Below are 6280 nucleotides of genomic sequence, written 5' to 3' on the forward strand. Positions count from 1 at the left end.
GAATGTTAAGGTGTGGGAATAGACCTTAAAGATCAGTCCCAAGCCTCCCTGCCATGGACACAGAACACCTCCCACTAGACCAGGTTGCTCAAGGCTTCAATCCAGCCCGACCTTGAACACTGCCAGAGTTGGGGCATCCACAACCACCCTGGGCAACATGTTCCAGTGCCTCACCACCCTCACAGTGAAAAAAATATTTTTAATATCTAACCTAAATTTTCCCTCTTTCAGTTTGTACCCATTACTGTTTGTCCTATCACTACGTTCCTGACAAAGAGTCTATCTCTGGCATCACTGGAAGGTTGCTGTAGGTCTCCACACAACCTTCTCCAAGCCGAACACACACAACTTTTTCAGCCTGCCTTGGTAGGGAAGGTGCTCCAGTCATTTTACCAGCTTTGTGGCCTGTTCTGGACTTGTTCCATTAGTTCTATGATCTTCTTATGGTGCGGACACCAGAACTGTACCAGAGGAGACCCCTCCAGATGGAGTCTCACAAATGCAGAGATATAATAATAAACTCTCCCTAGAGCTTTTTGCCTGTTTCAAGTAAGCAATGTACTCCAGGGTGTAGCAAACTGGCAAATTAAAAGATAAATGTTTTGTCTGATACCTCGATGCAGACAGCAAATGTAACTAGGGGGGTTGATATACAAAGCTAAGCAAATTGAGAAGGTCCAGCAGGTTTAACAAAGATGCTGATAGACATCTGCATCCCAAAATGCCATAGGCATGTGGCCTCCTTATTTGCTTAGGCTTTCCTGATGGGGTGCAGTAAGGGAGCAGGGAAAAGGATTTTTTTATGGGGGACTATGGTGCACAGGCTTCTGTCTGGGTGAAGTGATGCCTGAGCACCAAGAAATACTGATTCCTGCCTGACCATAAGCACCAAAGTGGTTACCCAAAAATACTGGGCTATGAAAGGGATACATTCCAATTTCTGTTCGCTTCACTAGAATGGATCACTTCAGGTTCAGCCCATCATTGTCAGGCTTTCATTTTAAGTAATTTCTCAAGGAGTTAAAGGTTTTTCATCATTTTCCAAAGATAATGTGTATCCTTGTCAGCCAGAGGAAATGTGCATGTCAGCAGGTAGAGTGCACCTCACAGTAGATGGGTATTTCCCATCAAAATATCTTTGACCACTCTTCCCTGTATTATTTTATATTCTTAGAAGGAGTGGCTGCATGCGGAACATGTTTCATGCTTAAATACTTAATTAGAAAAATTTGACAACTCTGGCATGACTCTTGGGAGGTCGGAGGGTCAAGAAATAACAAAGACATCTTCCCTTGTCATCTAAAATGAAAACTGTATTTTCATAGTTTACATTCCAGTACTTTGTTCTGGTGGCTTTTTAGGATCAATAAAATGGTGATGTTAACTTATAGCTTATTTGTCAGGCATCTTTAATCTAACGAGAGAACTGCAGAAAAGAACTGCATATTTGAATGGACTATTAACACAAGAACAACACTTGATAACTGGCTACTTCACCCTTGCTCTGAACTTCCTGTGCAGAGCTTACCGTGATTGATTTTACAGGTAGGTTTTCTGTATAATATTAAACTAAATCAGTCTGTTGGCTGGTCTCTCAGGCAGGCCAAATAAAGAGACCCAGACAATGTTGTTTTGTTCATGTTGAGTTTTACTAGGTTTTACAAATCAACCCTTTCTTTTTCAGAAGTGCATGTGGAGAATTTTAAGGCTATCACTACTGTTTGACAGAACCCTTGTTTTCTGGTATTCAAAGAACTCTTTCATCCCATTTTCCAAAACAGGACTCTCAGAGTTATTTCACTGTGTGGTTAAGTCCTTTCTCTTGCAAACAGATGTGTAAGCAAAGTAGTTGCAGCACCAGGGTATAAATTAGTTAGCATTTCACTTTGGTTTCCATTGTAATTTCTACTATAAAATGTTTTCTCTTTCTGAATGCTCTGTCTAGGTTGCAGGCATTTAAAAGCATGAAAGGTATGAAGTAGTTATGCCAGTTGTGCTTTTGAAGAGTTTTGCTGTTAAAGAGGACTTTATGTTTGCTACATTAACTGGAATTTTTATGCATATTTTGTCCAAGATTTACTATTTAAGGTTGTTCCCTTTGATATATTTATTCTATAATCAGTCACTGCATAGAAGATGCAGGTTGTTCAAGAAGTACGAGTTGCAGGGCACAAGTTGTTTTCTCTGTAGCTGTATGCTGGAACCAGTAGTGTTTGGAGTCAGCCTGTGTGCTTTCCTGATCCTGCAGGGATTTTTGCATTCTTGGATAGAGATGGTTAGCTGAAATAAGTAGAAGGAGCACATACCCTAGCAGTGTAGATAACTCTAAAAGAAAATAGGTAAAGGGATTTTATTCCTTCCAGGATGAGAACAGAAGAACAAAGCTTTTTCTCTTCCAGTACAGGTAACTTAATTAGTAGTAATTTATTCCTAAAAAGTTTCCAGTTCAAAATATTTTCCTGACCAAGTACCTATACTCTTTTTTTGCTAAGTGAGGGTGAGTAAAATTCAATTCTTGCTGAATTGAATTGTGTGATTGGGCAAGGCCATGAAAGAAGTATTTACAAAAAGACCCCCTCTGCAGTTCCAGGGGCAGGGTGTGATTCTGAGCGATCTGTGGAGACCTTGGAAGGAGCTGTCAATCGTTTTTATGAACTGTTCCCTAAGGCTGGGGAAGCTTGCATTTATTGCTGGATGTTGACTAAAGAAAATGGATAGAGTCCTAGACCTTTATGTTGAATGGGATAAAATTAATTAACTGCAAGTTTCCAGACCAGTGACTAAGAAAAGAGGCGATTTATGATATTTATGGTATTCCCTAGAGTAGAAGCTGGAAGGAATGAGAGTGTAATCTACCATCTCTGACCTGCCTCAGTAGGCAGGAGTTCACATTTCAGCACTCTGCCTTGGGGTAGGCACAGTACCTCATTACAGTTTCAGCCCGTGGTTTATCTGGTGTTAGGTTTTGGAGATTTTCCACTGATGGGAGAGAGAATGGTCAAGTTAGAACCCTTTTCTTTCTCTCCAGTAGAACTTGTCTTCTTGATTCACAATACCTCAAGTCGGTACAGCATTTTGCTTGCATTGGGAGAGGGAGGTATGCTTTCTAAAAAAATAACACTTTGTATTAGATAGTTCCTTATTTTGTCCTTGTTCTTCCCTGCAGAGAATTCTTCTGCTTGCAGATAGTGGGTCTGGCTGTATACCACTGGCCATCTAATCATATTAGTGATTGTATTTCAGAGTTGACTTCCGTTTGGCCTGTCGAGCAATCATGGCATCAGCAGGTGTCTGAGAGAAAGCACTGAGCATCTACAGCCTGACCATCTTTAATCTTAAACTTCACAAAGAGATAAGCCATTAGCTACATGCAGATCTTCCTCTAGACGAAAATTATGATCCTCCTTCTATCAGAGATTTACCTATAGAACTTTTTTGTGTGGGTTATGCAGTAGAAATCCTTTATGTTCATTCTATCAATGGTTGTGTCCCCGAAAACAGAAAAAAATTCTGAAAGTATTTCCTGAAAATAGAGATAAATAATAGAAATAAATATATCAAATGCTATAAATAAATATATGGTAGTTGGTGAGTATTTGTGAAATTGAATTTACCATTGTAAAGCAACAGAGAGCAACCAACATTCAAAGAATGTAGTCCTCTGTCTCTCCCAGTACAGCATGTTGAACCTTCTGGGCAATTGCAGACAGAGGGGAAAAAGTAAAAATCCAGTAAGTTGCTGTACATTTTTAAAAATGTACATGTCTGGATATAAGAGGAGGACTCTTTTAATGAGTTATGCAGCATAAACAGAATCCTTTTTAGGCAGGAGAAAAGTCACGTAGAGCTCAATCCATACAACAAATCCATAGGAAGCTAGTTTCATTGTTTCCATTCTCAATGAAATATCTTGCTGGTTTGCTCTTCTGGACTGCTACCTCTTACTTCTTGCAAAAGATAAAGAGTCTCCCTGAAACTTCATGACATTTTGTATGGTATTCTTACAGTTTTACTAGAAATAGCAAGATGGATTGACTTTGAAAAAAAGGTGCAGCTTAGTTTGTTATGGGGTGATAAAACCAGATTTACAGTGATAATCTGTTATTTTGACAGGGATACTGATCTGAAAATTTCAAATTTCAACTGAATTCTGTCAGGAATACTCTGTAATTGAGTAAGAACATTGCAAAAGAGAATAAATTTAATTGTATTGCTAAATATTTCATTGCTGTTTTTTAAGGTGTAACAGTTTTGTCAAGCACATATCATTCTTGTGGTTGTTGATTTAAATAGGCAGGAACATAAGTGAATTTCTATACTACTTTGAGTGACAGTTGGCAGAGTACAAACTGCTTTACTAAAAAGCGCACTAGGCAGTAGTTCCTACAAGACAGTTCAGAGAAACCTTAGGTTGAAGTGAATTCAAAAATCACAAGAAAGTGAAGCAAGTAACCTCCCATTAGGGCTGAGAGAATACAAGGAAAAGCTAAGCCAGTTTGACAAGCTGTAGATATAAATGTATTTAGAAGAATATAGTTTTCAGATTTCTACACCTCAGAGATGCTCCTTTTTCGGGTAACAGCTTTTATACCTAAAGGATACAGTGGTGAGTGCGGCGTTCTCTCTTTCTCCCCGGTCCAGGGCAGCTCCGACGCCCTCCGGCGCCACCTCCCCCCGGAATTCCAGGTTGGCTGCTTCTCTCCCACGTGCCACTGGCATTGGCACGCAGGTCAGGGTCTGCCAGGTTCTGTCGCCCACGCTACGGGATCCAAGGTAAAGAGGGAAGGAATGTCCAAATCACCCACGAGGAAGGCAGGAAGGCTTTATTGTCGCTGAGAGCTGCAGTGGGGGTAGCGACCCGCGCCTCCCACTCCACGTGGGGGAAATGGCGGCAGGACCTGGGAGGGAGTGGGATGATATATGGGATGTGATAGGGAGGGCAGACGCCGCCTCCCAATCCATGTGGGTGACGCGATGATGACATAGGACAGCGACCAACCAGAGAACCCCGCAGGGGCGGGCACCGAGCCTCGGGCTGAGTGGGATTGTGGGGATGGGGCGGCAGGCACGGGGTTTCCCGGGGCCGGATGGGGGAGTGGTTACAGGAGCAGCAGAGGGGAAAGGCCCAATGGCAGGCAGCCTGGGGCCAGAAACCGCAGGGCGGGGAATGACACGGGGGAAGCGCGGGGGTACACAGGACTCGGCTAGCTAACACAAATAAGAACCCCTAAAACCCAATCCCAGGATGCAACAGGTGAACCCTGCCGTACACTGAGAGACAAGTGTAAGGATGTTTCAGGAAGGCCTTCATGTCTTTGCACCTACATGGAAGAGGCAAATATGGAGTGATCATGTAGGCTGTTAGTAGTTGCTAAGTCTGGTAGCTTGTGAGAGGAAAGTCTGCTCTAGCTACATGCTTCCTCATTCAGCTGGTAGTGAGACTGAGCACATAGTCCCAGCAGACACACAGCTACACACAGTGTACCTATTGCATACACAAGTGATTGGCCATGCAGATCAACACAACAGAAAACACAGCATAAACAATAGCAATGGATTCACCCTCCCTGGCTGATCAGCGTGAAAGCCCTTTAATAGAAAATGTGCATACCTGTAAGTATATTGTCATGGCTTAGGAATAGTACTCCCACTGAGGCTCTCCAAACCACACTGCTGCTCTCTCTCACTCCCCTGTGTCCCCCCCACCTTCTTGCTGCAGCAAGATGGAGGTGAGAATTGGAGGCACAAAAGGGAAAGGTCATGGATTGAGATAAGAACTGTTTACTGGAAACAGCAGTGAGATAAGAAAACAAACAGTAACAGCACCAGTAACAAAAGTATACAGAAAGAATGATTCACATGCAGAAATGTTCACCACAGATCCTGGGACAATGAACAATACAGGAGAGTTTCCCCACCATGTTTTTTCAACAGGAAGGCACCCCCTCTCCCCAGAAGAGCAAGAGTTCCTTTCCTGTGGCCTGAGGTGAGGTGGTACAGAATAACATCAGGGTCCTGGCCATGCTCCCTCAGCCACATCCCTCCTGGGTACTTCAAAAATTAACCCTATCCTGCCCAAAACCAGCAATATATATAAATACATACACACACAAACACATATATATACACACAATATGGATTCATTTAGATCCATTTAATGCAACATGAACAGGACAGCTAGAGGATCAGCCCAGCCAGCATGGGTTATGAAAGGCAGCTCCTACTTGACCAACCTGATCTACTCCTGTGACCAAGTGACCCACTTACTGGATGAGGGAAA

This window comes from Vidua chalybeata, chromosome 3, assembly GCF_026979565.1.
Source record: "Vidua chalybeata isolate OUT-0048 chromosome 3, bVidCha1 merged haplotype, whole genome shotgun sequence".
In the NCBI taxonomy this organism is placed as follows: Eukaryota; Metazoa; Chordata; class Aves; order Passeriformes; family Viduidae; genus Vidua; species Vidua chalybeata.